We start from the raw sequence: 16,943 nt of genomic DNA on the forward strand, positions 1-16,943 counted from the left end.
CCATACGCCAGAGGGGCCTCTGCCTGGGTGGTGAGACCGGAGGACACAAAGATGTACTTGATCCAAATACCTCCCACACCAGCCTGCCAGGGGGCCTGGTGGCCCACCATTAGAGAGAGATGGAGAGAGACACGGAGGGAGTGGGGGCAGGGCAGCCTTGGAGCTGGCCGATCTCACTGCCTCCTTCGTTTCTTTAAGTACTGTCTACTTGACCCTGGATACGGCCCCTAAACTCTCCAAGCCTCAGTCTGAAAATGGGGTCAGGGTTCAGGCTCGATATCTCCCTCCTGGATGGTGATGGGCTGGCTAGTCCCTTCTGGGTGGAAGTGAGATCCCTGTCTGTAGCACTGGCCCACGCCCAGCTTTTGACCACAAAGAGCTCTGGTGGAGGAGCCCTTATCTGAAACTCTAGTTGCTGCTGACTCAGCCTCATTGACTCACCTGCACTTTGGGGAGACCGAGGACCAAGCGCTGGGCCAGGAGCAGCTGAGAGAGAGCATCAGCAGAGTCTATGGTCACACTTCTCTTCTCCTCCTCCTCCAGGAACCCTTCCTTAATTTCTCCTTCTTGTAATGCCCCCCGTGCCTCAGTTTACCAATCAGTTTGCTGTGCCTCATATCATGGTTCTGTCTCCCTGATGTGCCTCCACATTTCCAGGAACCCCAGTCTTCCTGTGCTGCGCTGTGGGGGAGCAGCCTGTCTGGTCCTGGGAGGCCAGATAATGAAGTAATGGGTATGAGCGTGGCTTTTGGATCCAAGAGACCCGGCTTCAAATCTACTTCTGCTGATGTTTAACCCTGGGAGATCACTTCCCTCACTGAGCCTCTGTTTCCCCATCTGCACAAGGGGAGGTAATAATAGCTCTTACCATAGGTGGTTTGTCATGAGGATTAAAAGAAATGGAGATGATACCTGTAACATCCCAGGTCTCTGCATTTAGAACACACCTGGAGCTCAATACATGTGAGCTATTATTATTATTATTATTATTATTATTATTATTATTACTGAGTCACTCTAACTCTTCCTCCAAGGTTCCATATGGCCATCTGTCAGGTGCTCAGCCAGGTGCTAGCGACAGCAGCATGAGGGAGAGACAGTCCTCCCTGCCCTGGGACAATTTATGTGACGTGTGTTTTCACAGAGATGTGGCCAGGAGACATGGAAAACTTTACAGGGATGGCCTCTTCTGGGGCTGAGCTGGGGAGTGAAGCAGGAGTGGCTTCTGTTGGGGTTGGCGACAGAAGGCAGGGACCCTGGAGAGGAGGCACAGCTCTCTGCCATGCCAAGGAAGAGTGAGAAGGGCATTCTGGGCAGAGCAGAGAATGCAACAGAAGCACTCCTTTCTCAGGAAGTCATTACCAGTCATGATATGGAGGGAAGGGTAACAGGGTGGGGACTGAAAAGTAGTTCAGGAGAACCCTTCTCTATGTCCCTAGTTGGGGCATGAACATCCAATCCCTTAAACATTGATCAGAGACATGGCTGGCTCAGGAAAGCTGCACCAGGACCCCACGAGGCTCAGGCAGGCCAGAGAAGAACTTAAGGAGGGCGAGTATCTCTCCATGGACAGGTGCATCCCCGAAGGTCCTCCACATGCAAGGAACCAGATTCTCAACACAATGGCTCTGACCGTGGCCTTCTGGACAATTAGACAAATAGGTGGAAGACTATCTACAGATCTTACAAGAACGGCAGAGACAGGACACGTGGTGGCTCAGGTCACACCTGGGGAATGGGGTTTTGTCCCTACTTAGCTGCTCTCATCCCACAGGCTCCGCATGGAGCCAGCTGCAGCCGCAAACATGCCAGGCAGCAGGAGAAACCAGTGCCCTCACCATCCCCAAAGCGTGTCTGATTATTAAAACTCATACATCAAGCTCTGAAGCAAATACCCGGCATGGGGGAATTGGGAGCCTTCAGCGTGGACTAGATCCATCACCTTCTAAATCAGGTCCATCAGCCCGTGAATCAAACACATCACCTCCGGATTCGATGGGCTCCCAGTCGGATTAGATGCATCGCCTATTGAATCAAATGCAACTCTGATTGAATCAGAAACTGTACCTCACCTAGTAAATCATCTAAATATTACCCACATTACAAGTTTGGAATGGCTGCCTCCCCAATACGTTTTAACAGACGACATGTTAAAGCTGCTATAACATTTAAACAATTACCCGCAGAAATGAACTCAATACATCACTCGGGCCGTCCCGATCAAGGTTTTGAGCAGGAGAAATGGCCATCCAGATGCATGGGCTTTCCATTTCCCCCTCCCTCCCCGCTGCCGCCTGCCCCTCTTAGAGTCCTTTCTCTCCAGACACACGCTGAGGTGAGGCGGGGTGGGAGCACGGGGGCATCCTGATCCCACGTGGCCCAGGGGAGGCCGCAACGAAACCCACAACAGACCAGACATGGGCCCATCCGGGCGGCAGACCCGTTCTGCTTAATTGGCATAGTGCTTGCAAAGGAGCGGATGTTTCACAAAAAGAAAAGAGAAGAAAAAAAGAAAAAAGAAATCACAAAATTCTCATGAAAATCCTGGAGTTTTGGCTTCTCTTAACAAAGTGAGATTTGGCAATAATAGGCCCGTGCTCCAGGCAAAACCTAGTAATAGTAACTATTGCCAGGTGTGGTTACAAGAATTCTTCTGTACCACGTCATCTGATGCTCACAACAACCTCCAAAATGTGTGCTGTTGTAGCCTCTCCTGGATCCCAGCTGACGAGGTCCAGGGCACAGAGAGAGCAAGCGACTCCTGAAGATCACACAGCTGAGTGGTGAGGGAGACCGCAGTCCCATGAAGCCAAGGGGTGTGGGCTGGTTTCTGGGGGGATGGGCTAGCTCACCTTGCCAGGTGTCCTGATCTCGTGAAACCCACAGGCCCTGGTGTCCCGGCAGCATCCTGGCCCCGAGCTAGGATCTATCCGAGAGGCCCTCAGCTGGAGACCTGGGGATTATCTACAAGATGGTAGGTGTGGCCAGACAGCTGTCCTGGGTGAACTGGAAGAAACGGTCATTATACTATTTTGGATTTTGCTCCCTGTAGACTATACTACGCTGAAGATAGTGCCCTTTCGGTTGATAAGCAATTCTTTAAAATAAGTCCTGTAACTGCAAAGCACACAATTATGCTGAATTGTGCTTGTGTGTCCCGTGTCAAGAGTGTTTTCTCAAAAGTAAACACCAAAAAAGAAGAGGTTTTGAAACTCTGCTTTGGTCTTTCTTGTTTTTTTAATAGGCCAAAAGCTCCGGGAGGGAAGCGGCCCAGGTCCTCTCTTTCCGGAGCGGCCCTGCCCTGGAGGCCGTGTCGTTGGCAGGGCTGCCACCCAAGGCCCGGAGACTATGTCCCCTCTGCATCTGACCCAGCCAGCTCCTCCTGACCACCGCTCCCCCCAATCCTTCCTCAGCCTTTGGGCTCAAACAAACCAAGTAGAATAAAAGTGACAGCTCTGCATGGCGTGATCTTTGCATGTCACCTGGTTCCTGGAAAAGCTTAGTAAAGATGACAGGTGTGTTTTCAGAGGAAAGCCTGGGAAAGGCCCGCTCAGGGTCTACGTAAGCTTAGCAGCAACCCAAGGCTCTGTGAGCATTGCCCTGCGAACACCTGGGGCATTGGCCACCAGCAGTGCCAGCTGGGAAGTCACAGGTCAGGATGGGCCAGGGTATAGCGCCTAGACTGCAAGCCTAGCCCTGACCCACCAGGAAGCAAAGGAAAGTGCTCAGAAACATTCTGGAGGGCGGCTTGAAACCCCCTCTCTGGGTGCCTCCCAGCCCCTGCCACATACTCACGGCTTTAGGCACCGTGGAGGTCTGGCTGACACTGTGGGCTGCCTTGAGAGGTGGCCTGACTCTCGCCAAAAGGCCGCTTAAACTTGATGTTGAGTTTGGGTTGGAGTCTGGCCCTCAGCCCGACACTGCTCCAACCCCAGGGTCCCCAAGGAGGACTGTGGAGACGGCTGCTCCAGGAAGGCGACAGCTGCACTTGGGGGGCCATCCCAGGCTGGTCACCACTCATGGGTGACAGGTCAAGAGGGAGAATGAGGAAGGGGGACAGACGGCTTTGCAGGGTCCCCGCCCCCGGCAGAACTCGGAGGTGGTTGGGAGGAGAAAGTGCCGCACCGCTAGCCAAACAGGCGGACAAGAAAGACTCAGGGAGCGACTGGATCAGCACCCCGATGCGGGGCTCGATCCCAGGACCCTGGGATCATGAAGGCAGATGCTTAGTGACTGAGCCACCCAGGCGCACAGCAGCCTAATAATTGAACTTACTCGAATCAGGCTTGTCCTAAGTGTTTTCTTTCCATGTATTATCCTCTTACAAACAAGAACATTGGTATTATTTTTATTTTGCCCGTGATGTATGAGAAAACTAAAATACAGTTTACCCGACCTAGCCTCATTTTCCAGGGCTGAGCCCCCAAGGATCGAAGAGGTGCACTTGACCCACAAAAGTTTCCGAGCCGGCAGAATGGCAGGGCTGGGGTTTAAATCTGAGCATGTCTGATTCTCTCGTCTATGCTCTTCAAGACCCAGGAATGCATTCTGTGGCTGGTCCTAGGTGTGCCACAGACATGGCCAGGAGAGAGCGGGAAGGCTGTGACTCATGCCCAGGAGGTGGAGCGTGGGGGTCCCCCTTCCAGGAAGAGGCTGTGTGTCTCCCCACATCCCTCACTCCACCCTGAGCACACCCATTTGTGCCTGGAACAAGGCATTTGCACCTGTGAGTGTCTGGAAATGGCTCTGTTGGGGTATGTACAAATGGTGGGGGAGGGGGTCTCTGGTGTCTTTCCTAGTCCCCTTCTGGCCAGCCCCCGAGAGGTGGCAGCGGATGCCGCTGGAGGTTGCCGTGGGCTCTGAGCGACATCCTCTTAGCTCCACGCAGCCCCTGCCCATCCTCCCCAGTGCCCTACCCGTTCTCTGTAATTACAGTCTTGCCAGCTCCGCCGCTCGGCTGACAGCCTGAACTTTTCTGCCCAGCGCAGCCTTCAGTGCCTGAGGTCCCCGGGGATCCTCAAAGGTCACAAGGAAAAAGAAGCTTCTGCGGGCTCCTTCTTACTGGGCTGAAAGATGTCTGACTCAATAGTGCCTGCTTATATTCAAGGAGCCTCACCCTTTGAGGCCACAAGTGTGGTTGGAGGGGAGTGGAGAGACACCCTGGGTCTACTCCAAAATGCTCCCCATTGGCACTGACATAGGGTAAGTGGTTTTCTTAGTTTTCACTAGCTGCAAGAGCTTTTGTTCCAATGGTCCCTTCGGTAGAAGCCCAGCTGATCAAGTAAGAGTAGAATTTCCCTAATTGAAGGACATATGCTGGGGGACTCAGAGCTTTACCTGCTGCCCCCTCTACCCCGGTAGTAGGACCAAAGTCCCTCATCTGGGCTTCCCACAGATCTTGTTCAAACCCCTTGATTTACCAAAGAAGAAACTGAGGTCCGGAGAGGCTGTGTGACTTGTCTGCTATTTCAACAGAAAACTGAGAGCTGGCTAGATTCCATCAGATGTGTACACCCAAGTTTATCTTGTGGAGTAGGAGAGGCTACTGGGAACCCATTATACTCTTCCTTCCCACGTGCGAATTCTCAACCATTAGAAACGTCCCTAGAATCAGATCATGCAGTTGATTTAAGCTTAATAAAGTCTCTAACGGCTTGGTGGCCATGCACTGGACGCAGTGGGAGGAAATGCCAGTGGCCGCCCTCAAGAATGGGGACGAGATCCACAGGCAAATCATTTTGGTAACTGTGTGGGATGCTGGGACAGCCTGCACAAAGGGCCGTGGCGGCGGAGGACAGCCACTCAGCCAGCCAGAGGGGCCGGGGGCTTCTCCCAGCTTGAGTGGAGCCGTGGGGATGGGTAAGGCTCAGTCGGTGAGGGCAGAGGCCCTTCCAGGAGCCCTCAGCCCCATTATAGGGCTTGGGGGACAAGGATGGTGTGTGCTGTGAACATCACAGCAGACGGAGTACGAGATGGGGAGAGGCAGGAGAGTGTGCTGGGCCTTTTACCCTGTGCTAAGAAGCCTGGGCTTCATCCCCCGCACTAAGGGTGCAGGGGAATAAGAAATTAAGGGTGAGGCATTCTGGGTCTGTGTGATGATGGGTTTGAGGAGACGGGATACAACTGGAAGCCTGTTGAAGATTTTATATCATGGTTTGGGTCAGTCTGGGGTGGAGATGTCCAAATGGAGATTCCAGAAATATTTGTGGGGGCATTTTAGAAGGTGGGTGATTGGATTTAGGGAAGAGGTGCCAAGGGAGAGGGGGGAGCTGAGAAGAGGGCGGGTGACTTAGAAGGGCCCCGGAAAGCCAGGACATGGGCCAGCACTCTTGGGAGAGAGAAGGTCTAGAACATGGGGAAGTCGAGGAGGGATATGAGGGGGCAGGAGGGGCTCTGTGTGGCCAGCTGGATTGTGGGGTGACAGAAGACTCCCCCTGCCCTCCTCCTCCCGCCCACTTGCTGCCCACCTGTGGGAGCCTTTCAGACTCAGCAGCTTTCCCTGGCCCCCGTGGGAGCCCCTGGGGCAGTTCCGGGCGCTGCGGGCAAGCTGGGCCGGGCCTGTGCTCTGGGTTCACATCTCAGCGTCTCCTGAAAGATGCTCTTCGTGGTTCCAGGTGCGGTGCTAGCATGGGTGCCTCCTGGAGCAAGTGGAGAGAGAGAGCAAACCCAGACCCCTACCTCCAGCTGCGGGGCGGTGGGTGGGGGAGCATAGCACCCGCCGCCCAGCGGAGAAACTGCTAGCTCAGGTCACGTTGCCCCCCCCGTCGACCTCTCTAAGCAAGGGGTTAACTATTTCCTTAAAAACCCTACGGTGCCTTGGAAATCAGCTGAATGGCCTTTCGGCACGGCTCCTGAAGTCCCGGGTGCGCTCCCCAGCTTTCTGACGAGATATAAACGGCGGATTTTATGGGCAGCGGCATGGGCCAGTGGGCTAAGGACAGGCCGGGGAGCCAGCAAGGACGCGGCCTCGGTGCCTGGTGACCGCTTGACTTAAGGTGTGACCTTGGGCCGGTTGCTTAACCTGTTTACACCTTAGTTTCCTCGGCTGAAAAATGGGAGTCCTGATACCACGGGGCCTCACAGGGGGGCTGTGAGCGTAGCTAATTGATGGCTGAAGTGCACCCTGGGTGTCTCAGATGCTAGTAAACCGCTAAGTAATTACGCAGGCCTCGGAGCGCTGGCAGCCCGTATGCAGGGCACTCTTTCCAGGCCGAGGGGGCCAGGAGAGCAAGGCCAAGAACGCCTGGCTCAGCTAAATGCCATTCACCTCGCTGAGCGCCTCCCCGGCGAGCCCCCTGCAAGGTCATCCTTCACCTCCTGGAGATCTTTCTCGTCGGGGCTCTCACACCTGTTCGCCTTCAGCCCTGCCTTTCACCTTCATTTCTGCAGAGAAGCAGCTTTTTCTGTCATTGATAGTCTGGCGAACGATGCGTCTGTCAAGCAGCCGCTCTGGACAAGGCATTCTGCTGTGTCCCCTCTCATGGGCTCCCGGGACCCCGAGAGGCAGAGCGCAGGGGGCTCTCCTGTTCCCATTTCACGGATGTGGAAACTGAGGCACAGAGGACTGAGGCATGCCTTGATTCTTTCAATAGAGCCTTTCAAAAAAGCCTCTCCCTTCCTATGCCCGTTTCGGGGCTGAGCCCCGCATCGTCCTGAAGAGTCGGGAAGAGGAGCCACAGCCAGAATTCTCCAACTTCTGTGCTCAGACCTCTCCATTGCTCTGGGCTGCCTTCCCTGCCAGCTCTTCATTTCATGTGGGACAGTAGGGTGCAGGACCAGACAGGAGCTTCCCCGGCCTCAGGTGCAGAGAACCTGGATAATCTTTTCTATTTATACCAAAAAGTGACTAGATGAGGCTTAGGGCAAGTTACCTGACCTTCCTAAATCTTTTCTTTTCCACTCATGTCCCTTTTGTGTCTACTCTGCTACAACTGGATATTGTGGTAATAGACACCTACATTCTGTGTGTTCTAATATACAACAGGTATTAGTGTATCTGCCAGACGAGGTGTTGTGTTGAATATTGTCTCCCCAAATTCCTATGCTTGGGTCCTAACCCCTAAAGCAATGGCATTAGGAGCTGGGAACCTTTGGGAGGTGATCAGGTCAGGAGGGTGCAACCCTCCCGAATGGGATTAGTGCCCTTATAAAAAGGACCCCAGGGAGCTCTCTCACCCCTTCTGTCATGGGAGGACACCACGGGAGGACCGCTGTCTCTGGACCAGGAAGCAGGCCTTCCCCAGACATTGAATTTGCCCATGCTTTTTGACCTTGGACCTCCCAGTCTCCAGGACTGTGAGAAATAGGTCTCCGCTGTTTTTGTCATTCAGTCCATGGTATTCTGTTAGAGCAGCCTGAACAGATTCAGATACCCAGCTAGCTAAATGGGTCTAAATCACTGGGCCAGGGATTTTGCTATATATCTAAACTTCTGCAACGGAATGCATACACAGAAGGTGCCAGGCCCTAGGTTAGAATGAGCACGTGTCCCTGCCCCAAGGGGACAAGACTTCAGGGTGAATAGGGGAGGCTAGGATACTGGTCATGGTCCATGCCTTCATCTATTGGGCCCCAGTTTCCGGGGGTGGGATGGGGTGGTGAAGAGCTCCTGAGCCAGGCCCCAGGGGGGCTGCACCTTGAGAAACCAAGGGATTCCTACCAGTTTATCTAGGTAAGGGGCCATGGGTAGGGCAAGTTGAGCCTGCCGAGAGTCGTGTCCTGGCACACATCTTGTAGTCAGGTTAGGCTCTGGGGGCTGCACCAGCAGGGTCATGCTTCCACAGATGCTCGGGATCCTAGAGCAAGCCAGGGGTCCTCCCCATCTTGGACCAAAAATGACACCCAATCTCCGAGGTGTCCCAGAGACGCCTTGCTGGATCACAGGAAGTCATGAACACCATCACCTGTTTGAGCCAGCGAAAGACAATGACCCTGTTGATTCTTGTGCTCCTGAAACTACTAATGAGTGGTGGAACATTTCAGTGGTCCGAGCAGCACACTGCCCAAACTCAGGATGAGCCAAACATCCCTGTCCCTGCTTGGGTTTCCCGGGAGAAGAGGCACAGACTCTGGGCACCCATTCTGCCTGTCTGTGAAGGCTCCGTCAGCCAGAGAGCACCCCACCCCCGTCCTCCCCAACATCCACCCTTCCTCCCCCCATCTCTGTCTGAATAGAAGTGGACGAAAATAGCATAATCCTGGGTGACGGGGAGGAACCACACAGGGCCCAGCCTTCCCCACCTGCACCCCCTTCCCTGCCACATTACAGACCATGTCTCTCACCCCTGAGCCAGAGTTCCCGCGAGAGGGGCTGCAGGAATTCGAGCCTCCTTTAAATTCTGCCTTTCTGGACATTTCCAACTAAACAGGATCAACCATCACTTCCTGTTAGCAACGCTTGGCCTTTCGCGGGCTGCTCCATGGATCACTTAGAGTCATAAAGACTGCTCAGTGGGCTACCCGTGCATCCCTGAGGGCTCCGGGGAGCAGCTGGGGGGAGCACGGAACACAGAAAGCTCGGGATCTTTGGCTGAATGCCCGCCTGCCTGCTCTGTCCTACCTCACCCGTTGGCATCATGAACTCTTCAGGGACAAGGACACAGAGGCCATGGCAGATAAGAAGAGTGGCCACCACCTTCGGAATCGGTGCCAGGAACTATTCTCAGATCTCAAATCGCCGCTGTCAAGTCTAAAACACATTTAAACCGAGGTCTCAGAAAAACTAAGTGACCTGCTCAAGGTCACAGACAGGACAGCACAGAAGCAGCCTCCTCAAGTCACGCTCTTTCTAATTTCCTAGCTGCCTTGGAAAAGCTTCCCTTCCTTTCCACCTGCCAGGGACAACACTTTAGATCAGACACAGCTTTGCCTGACTGGGGAGACAGGTTCCTTCCAGAAGGGATACATCCACCAAGGTCAGCTCTCTGGAGGGGGAGGGGGTATCACACAGACACCATCTTCAGGGCCGACCCAGGCATTCAGTGGTTAAAAGTGTACATGTAGGATTTATCCCTCAGCCTCCAGATGTGTGGGGACAACCAGGGTTGAAATTCCAGCCTCGGGAAGCTCATGTGACCCTCTTCTCACCCACCCACCCCCACCCCGGCACAGCACACGCTGTGTGGAAAGCAGGGCTGAAATTTTATAAAAGGAAGCAAAACTATACAATAATCCTAACACAGAGCTGTCGCGAGTCTGGCATAAAAGCAAGCACGTGAGAAATGGATCTACGGATCAGTCCCCTGGCCGGGCCCTGAAAGTCCTCGCTCATTAATGTTTCACAGGGTGGCCGGTGGCTGGGCCCTTTCAGCAGAAGTGAACTCCCAGCTTGGCCCACATCCCGTCCTTCCCAGAATGACCCTTCACTCCTTCATTCTTTTGGTACAAGTTTCTGCCAAAGGAACACAGATGGAGAGAGAAAAATCAGGGCTGGGTTTAGATAGCGGGAAAAATTCACAGAATGTCAATCTGTTCATTCTGGAAAAAAGTTAAAATAATATTAGATCATTTTAGGGGTTTTGTAGGAACACACACACGTACACACACACACATGCACGCACATGGAATGGCCATTTCTCTGTGCTCTGGATCTGTGATCTCTTAGCACTGGAGTCCTCTAGAGGCGTCGGGCTAACCTTTAGGCTCTTCTTCCCTTCCCGTCCTGGGACGGCCTCTCTTGGACCTCTTCCCTCCTGTGTTGTTCTTGTCTCCTACCACAAACACTGCTTCCCTCTTCCTTCTCTGTCTCCCCATGTCCTCCCAGTCTCCCTTCCCAGCCCAACAACCACAATAAAATAACCGCAGGAAGATTCTAGGGTCTTCAGATCAGAGGGAAAATGACTGATAGAACTTAATGTGTTCCTTCCCTGGGGTATTGCCGTATCCAGGGACAAATGGCTATGAATGTGTGGGGTCTCTTGCCTCAGGAAGTTGATGAGAGGAGCTGAGTGGGGCAGAAGTCATCCTGGGGACCCTCCAAAGCACCCCCATGCACAGGGCTGCCCACTGTACTTAGTTAGCAAAGACCTGCTCTGAGTACCAAGTCTTAACGGATGCTCTTGTTCTCCGGAACCGCCCCTGAGGCTGTGTCAGTGCCTGGTGGGTGGAGGTCTTTAACACTGGTTCCATCTTCATATTCCAAATCACACCTCCTCCCATCTCCATCCTCCCTGCAAAAAGAGGCACATAGAGAACAGGCGTGGATTGGCTGTGGTTAATGGTGTGGGGGGGTACCAGCACGCGGACTTGGCAGAGGGCTGTCTGGCATGGCAGCTCCTGCCCTTGGACATGCCCAGGCACCAGGCTGGGGGCTCTGCCCGATAAACAGCACTCTGGCAGCCGTGAAAGGGCAGAAGGGGGAGGCAAGAGCGAGATGCTGAGAGGAGCTGACAGGGAACGTGCTTTTGCCCTTTCCTCTCCTAGGGACTGGTGCCTAGAATTTGAAAGCCCCAGCATGTGGCCTGGCCTGCCCTTTGGCATCTGGGTCACGGCCACCAGCAGGCGGACAGGAGACACTGCTCAGGCTGAGCCGGGCCGTAACATGCACAGAGAAGCTCTCCCACACATGGTCTCATTATGTCCTCAGGGATGATGTGGGCAGAATCACCTACTTCTGAACACATCAAACTTCTCTTCTAGGACTTCAGGGGGAGTGTCGTGGCCAAGGTTACAAGTTGTGTAATTGACAGGACCAGGACTAGAACGCAGGTCCTGTAACTTCCAAAGTCTCCTGCCACGGACTTTTCCAGAGGTGTAACACATCATCCCAAAGGTCAGGACAAAGCTCAACAACAAAGACAGGCACTCTCTCCACCGCGTCTGCTTCATCCATCTTCTAGATAATAACTGTTCTTCAGCCCCTTCCTAAAGCACATTGGGTGATGCCCAGGACACAGTGAATGCCCGTGGCTAGGAGTCATTCTCTAGCACCTCCTTGCACTCTTCCCGGGGACATGAGCCTGCCCTTCCCCCACCCCATCCACCGGGGCCCACGACGCACTTTCGCTTCCGCCACGTGGACACGCTTTTGCTAAGCGCCAGGGAGTCTTTGTTCCCAAACCTGTGTCATGCTTGCTTTGCTTGTCTTTGTAGAAGCCTTATTGCAATTAAGGCGTTTAATGAAACGTTCTGCCAACAGATGATATAATGACAGCGGAAAGAAAAGAGTCGTCATTCCTTTGCCAATGGAGCGAAGTGCTTTCGGAAGATGACATGACAGGCTGGTTGGAAGTCGCGCTCTTGTTAGGTGTGGGGTAGTGAACACTGGAGGTGGTGGGCAAAACGAGCACATCTCGGGTGAGTCTCCACTCGGAGCATTTGGCACATGTCCTCTCTCACAGCACTTGAAAGGAACGGAAACTGGGAAGCGTAGATGATGCAGTACTGTGTGGGGTTTACTCAGGGAAGATGGCTGGACACGCCCATCCACGGACCCACACTCAAAGGAAAGGCCTTTGGACCCACATCAAAGACCAGGGAGTGGATGTACATGTATATGTTTTAACTTAAAATGTTGAAGGTGCGTAGCCTAATTTTCTCGGATTTCTCTTTTCAACCAACTTTTTCCATTAACCGCCCAACACCAGTTCATATTGCGTCAGATAAAAGGGATCTCGATCTAATAGCTAACAGTTCCTGAGCAATTATCTGGTGCCAGACATCATACTAAGTGCCTTTTATGTAGCATCTCTTTGAATCCTCCCAAACTACCCACCAGCGCAAGGCTGACGTTATCCAGCGGTGGCACGTGGGCCGGTTTTTACAGGTCCTGGTGGCTCTGCCCATTCCTGAATCGCACCACTACAAACTGGCACAGTCTCCTCATGGCCTGGTGTTGGAAGGTGGCTGAGGTCTCTGTTTCCCTGGGAAGACTCTGACCTGGCTTCCTGCCATCCCCTGCCCCCATCCCACCATGATGGCTCTGTGCGGAAGGGAATATGGTGGCTTCAAAAGGCCCAACTCAGGTTCCAGGTTCTGTGCATGGATATGAAGAAGGGAACGGGTCAACACACCTGTATCCACAGCTGGGGAGGAAGCCGTGAACACTTTCTTCTAGTTTTCATCAAGAAGATGAAACCCAGTGCGAGGTTTTGTGGACATGGGGTGGTATGGGAGGGTGGGACATTTTGGAGCAAAGCACTGGAAAAGGCCACTCGAGGCACTCAGATGGACAAGGGTGGGAGCAGGAAAGAAGGAAAGGCTGAACTGTGTTCCCAGCAGCAACAGGTTCTGGGGGAGGGGGCAGAACTTCCCAATTTAAGCTGGGGTCTATAAATGGGCAACCACAGTACCAGTAGCAACAAAAACCATCCTGGGAAGGAAGAGAGAGGAGTGCCTCCTCCCATTAGTGGTGTTGCGGAACCCATGACTTCTGTGGTTCTCTTAGTTATGGTAGAAATGTACTTGCTAGACTGTCAGCGTCAAGGCAGAAAGCTGATGTCCGTGTAGGTCAGTCAGATAAGGATTAGCGGAAAGGAAAGTGTTAAGAAGGCACGGTCTGGGAGAAATACTCACTATACGTGTACCTGACAAAGGGCTTACATCTGGGATACCTACAGAACTCCCATAGCACAATAAGAAGACAAATAACTCAATTAAAAAAAATGCAAAGATTTGAATAGACACCTCACTGAGGAAGATGTGTAAGTTCAACTTCATCAGCCATCAGGGAAAGGCAAATTCAACTGCAGAAGATGCCACTACATGGGCACGAAGGCAGCTATGATTTAAGAGACTGACTACACCAACTGTTGGCAGACAGTGGTTGTGCCAAGGGCGGGGCAGTGTAAGCAGTCTGTCTAGGGCAGGGAACAATAACAGAACCACTCAAAGCCAATCTGTTTTGGATTATCCCTACGCATCAGCAATTCTAAACAATGTCAGTGATAAGATATTATTCCCCAGGGAGGGCAAACCCCTCCCACGACCCCCTCCCTCGACAGCCCGCTCTGGGCCACAATATGCAGCCATATTTGAGAGCAGGGATGCCATGGGGTGCAACTGCCTCAGAGAACTGCTTGGCAGTTTCTTTTAAAATTAAAAAATTGCACTTGTATGTATTTACCCAGGAGAAATGAAAACACAAGAAGTGTTTATAGTGTGTCCCTTTATATGAGCCCCAGCATGGAAGTAGTCCAAGCATTCATCAATAGGTTGAATGGATCAACAACATGTACATCCGTATAGTGCAGTCCTTTTCAGCAATTCAGACTGACTGGACTACTAATGCAGGCAGCAGAACAGCAAATCTTATAAACATTACAGCAAGCAGAAGAAGCCAGGCACAAAAGAATGCACGCTCTTTGCTTTTATTTATTTGAAGACCAAGAACTGGCAAATCTAATCTACAGAAAGTAAACTATCAGTTGCCTAGGACTGGGTCATGGGTGTGGGCAGTCACCAACAAAGAGTACAAGAGAACTTTCTGGTATGGGGGTATTGTTCATGACCTTGACTGTCATAGTAGCTATGCAAGCAACCATATTTGCCCAAACTCATCAAAACTCACCTAAAAAGTGTGCATTTGTCTGTGTCAGTTGTGCTCCAGGAAGGTTAATATAAAACTGAAGTTTGAAACAAAGGAAAAGGAAAGACCCAGAGTCAGAACCAGGACAGATATTGATGAATTTGAGAAGTGTCCCAGGCTCTCTTAATGGTCATTTCTGAGCCTAACTCCTTGGGCACTCCAGAACCATTCCTTTGGACCACACTTGCAAGGACCAATCTCTACATGGATTGACATTCATTGCATGGAAAGCAGTATGCAGTGTGATCTATAGAAATTTTTATTTCTTCCCTCTGAAGTGATTCTGTGGTCCCCTCAAATTCCAATATTTTTAGTTCCTTCAGGTATAGGCAAAAACTCTTTGCATAGCTACTATGACAGTCAAGGTCATGAACAATACCCCCATACCAGAAAGTTCTCTTGTACTCTTTGTTGGTGACTGCCCACACCCATGACCCAGTCCTAGGCAACTGATAGTTTACTTTCTGTAGATTAGATTTGCCAGTTCTTGGTCTTCAAATAAATAAAAGCAAAGAGCGTGCATTCTTTTGTGCCTGGCTTCTTCTGCTTGCTGTAATGTTTATAAGATTTGCTGTTCTGCTGCCTGCATTAGTAGTCCAGTCAGTCTGAATTGCTGAAAAGGACTGCACTATACGGATGTACATGTTGTTGATCCATTCAACCTATTGATGAATGCTTGGACTACTTCCATGCTGGGGCTCATATAAAGTGCCCATGATTGTACTAATAATGCTAACAGCTCACATTTATTGAACATACACTGGGGTCAGCCATTACGCTAAGCGATTCACCTGCATTTTTGTATGTTATCTTCCCATAACCTGACCCTCTGAAGCATTATTCCCATTTTTCAGATTAGGACTGAGGTATGGAGAGGGGAAGGCCCTTGTCAAGCGCACACAGCTAGTTAGACCAAGACTGGAGTTCAGGTCTCTCTGGCTTGGACTCTGTTCTCGTCAATGAGCTGTAGGAACACTGACCTGGTGGACCCAATATTGCCGTCACTACCTGGTGCACCGGGCACCTGGCAGACAGGTTTGGGCTGTGTGATGAGTCTTTAATAGCCTCATTTACCGACTGTAAGCCCGGGCAGAGTTGAATTGCCTTGTCCTCACAGGCTGGAGGTAGGGTGGGGAAGGCTGGGAAGTTCCCTCCTTGACCTTCTGTTCCTGCCTTGAGCTTAGCTTCCCGCTCTCTACTCTCCCCAAGGATTCTGTGAAGTTTATTCTTGTGAACTATGACCTTGACCATATATATATTTCTGGGTGTATTCTAACGGGATCCTGCGTTCCTCCTACCACAGGGCGGGGTAAGGAGGTTCTGTGTGGCTCAGGGGAGCCCTGGAGGAAACCACTCAAGTCCCCCCAGGGCTGCATCCCAATGCTCTCAAGCAGAAGGGAGGCTGGACCTGCTTGACAAGCAAAACCCAGGCAGGAACCAAAGGGGAGGGGAGATGGGGGCCAGGAGGGACCCCCAGCTGGCCAGCCTCTCATTGGGGAAAGCTGGTCTGGAGGCCTGGGAGGAGGGGGCACGTCTGCAGAAGAAGAAAGGAGGAGATCATGGAATCCAATCGAGCTCCCGAAAACGTGTCATCTCGCGGCTGCCAAAACCCTTTGAATACGTTAAATCCTTAATCAGAGGAGCCTAAGACTGCAATGACTACATGGAGACACGTTAGTCCAGCTAAATCCTCGCAGGTTTCCAAGATCTGAAGGGCCCCGGCACTTCCCTCCACGGCGGCTGCCCTCTGCCCTCTGCACCGTGATGTCACCATTGAAGTTCCGCGCTCCCCACGCATGGTGTCAGTTGACATTGACAGTTGCGGCGCTCTCACACCGACTCTGGAGGATTATTAGCTTTGAAGCTATTTGGCCTTGAGCAGTGAATTCTTTTTTGAGCTCACACTGGCTTATAATATCTGAGAAGCCCTGCTCCACGCCGGCCCCAGCTTGAATTCGGAGAGGAGGCCGCTTTCCAACTTGGAACTGATACCAGCGGGAACAGAATGGGGGAAGTGTCTCCATTTCGGATGGGCCACGGAGTTAGTGTTCTGGAATCCCCCTGGGGCCTTCACACCGAGTTTCCATTTTAACATCAGAGTTGGAGCCGCAGCCGGGGCTGGCCTCCACCTCCGACTCGGAACAGCCTCACAGCTGGACGCAGGGAAGGACTCGAGGAACATACATGCTTCTCTGGCCTCTAATCTGTTTGTTATTAGGCTGTTGGAAACCCCTCAGTGGGGCTGGAAGCTGATGTCAGAAGAGTATAATTCAAGTGTATGTTTAAAAAAAAAAAAAAATAGAAGGGGAAAAAAAAAAAAAGCTCCCTTCTGTGATAATTTGCATGTGGTGAATACAAGTGTCTGGGAAGAGTAATTAGCTGAACAAAGCCCGTGAAGGGACTGCCAATGGATTGGCAA

This window comes from Mustela erminea, chromosome 12 (genome assembly GCF_009829155.1).
Source record: "Mustela erminea isolate mMusErm1 chromosome 12, mMusErm1.Pri, whole genome shotgun sequence".
Taxonomy (NCBI): domain Eukaryota; kingdom Metazoa; phylum Chordata; class Mammalia; order Carnivora; family Mustelidae; genus Mustela; species Mustela erminea.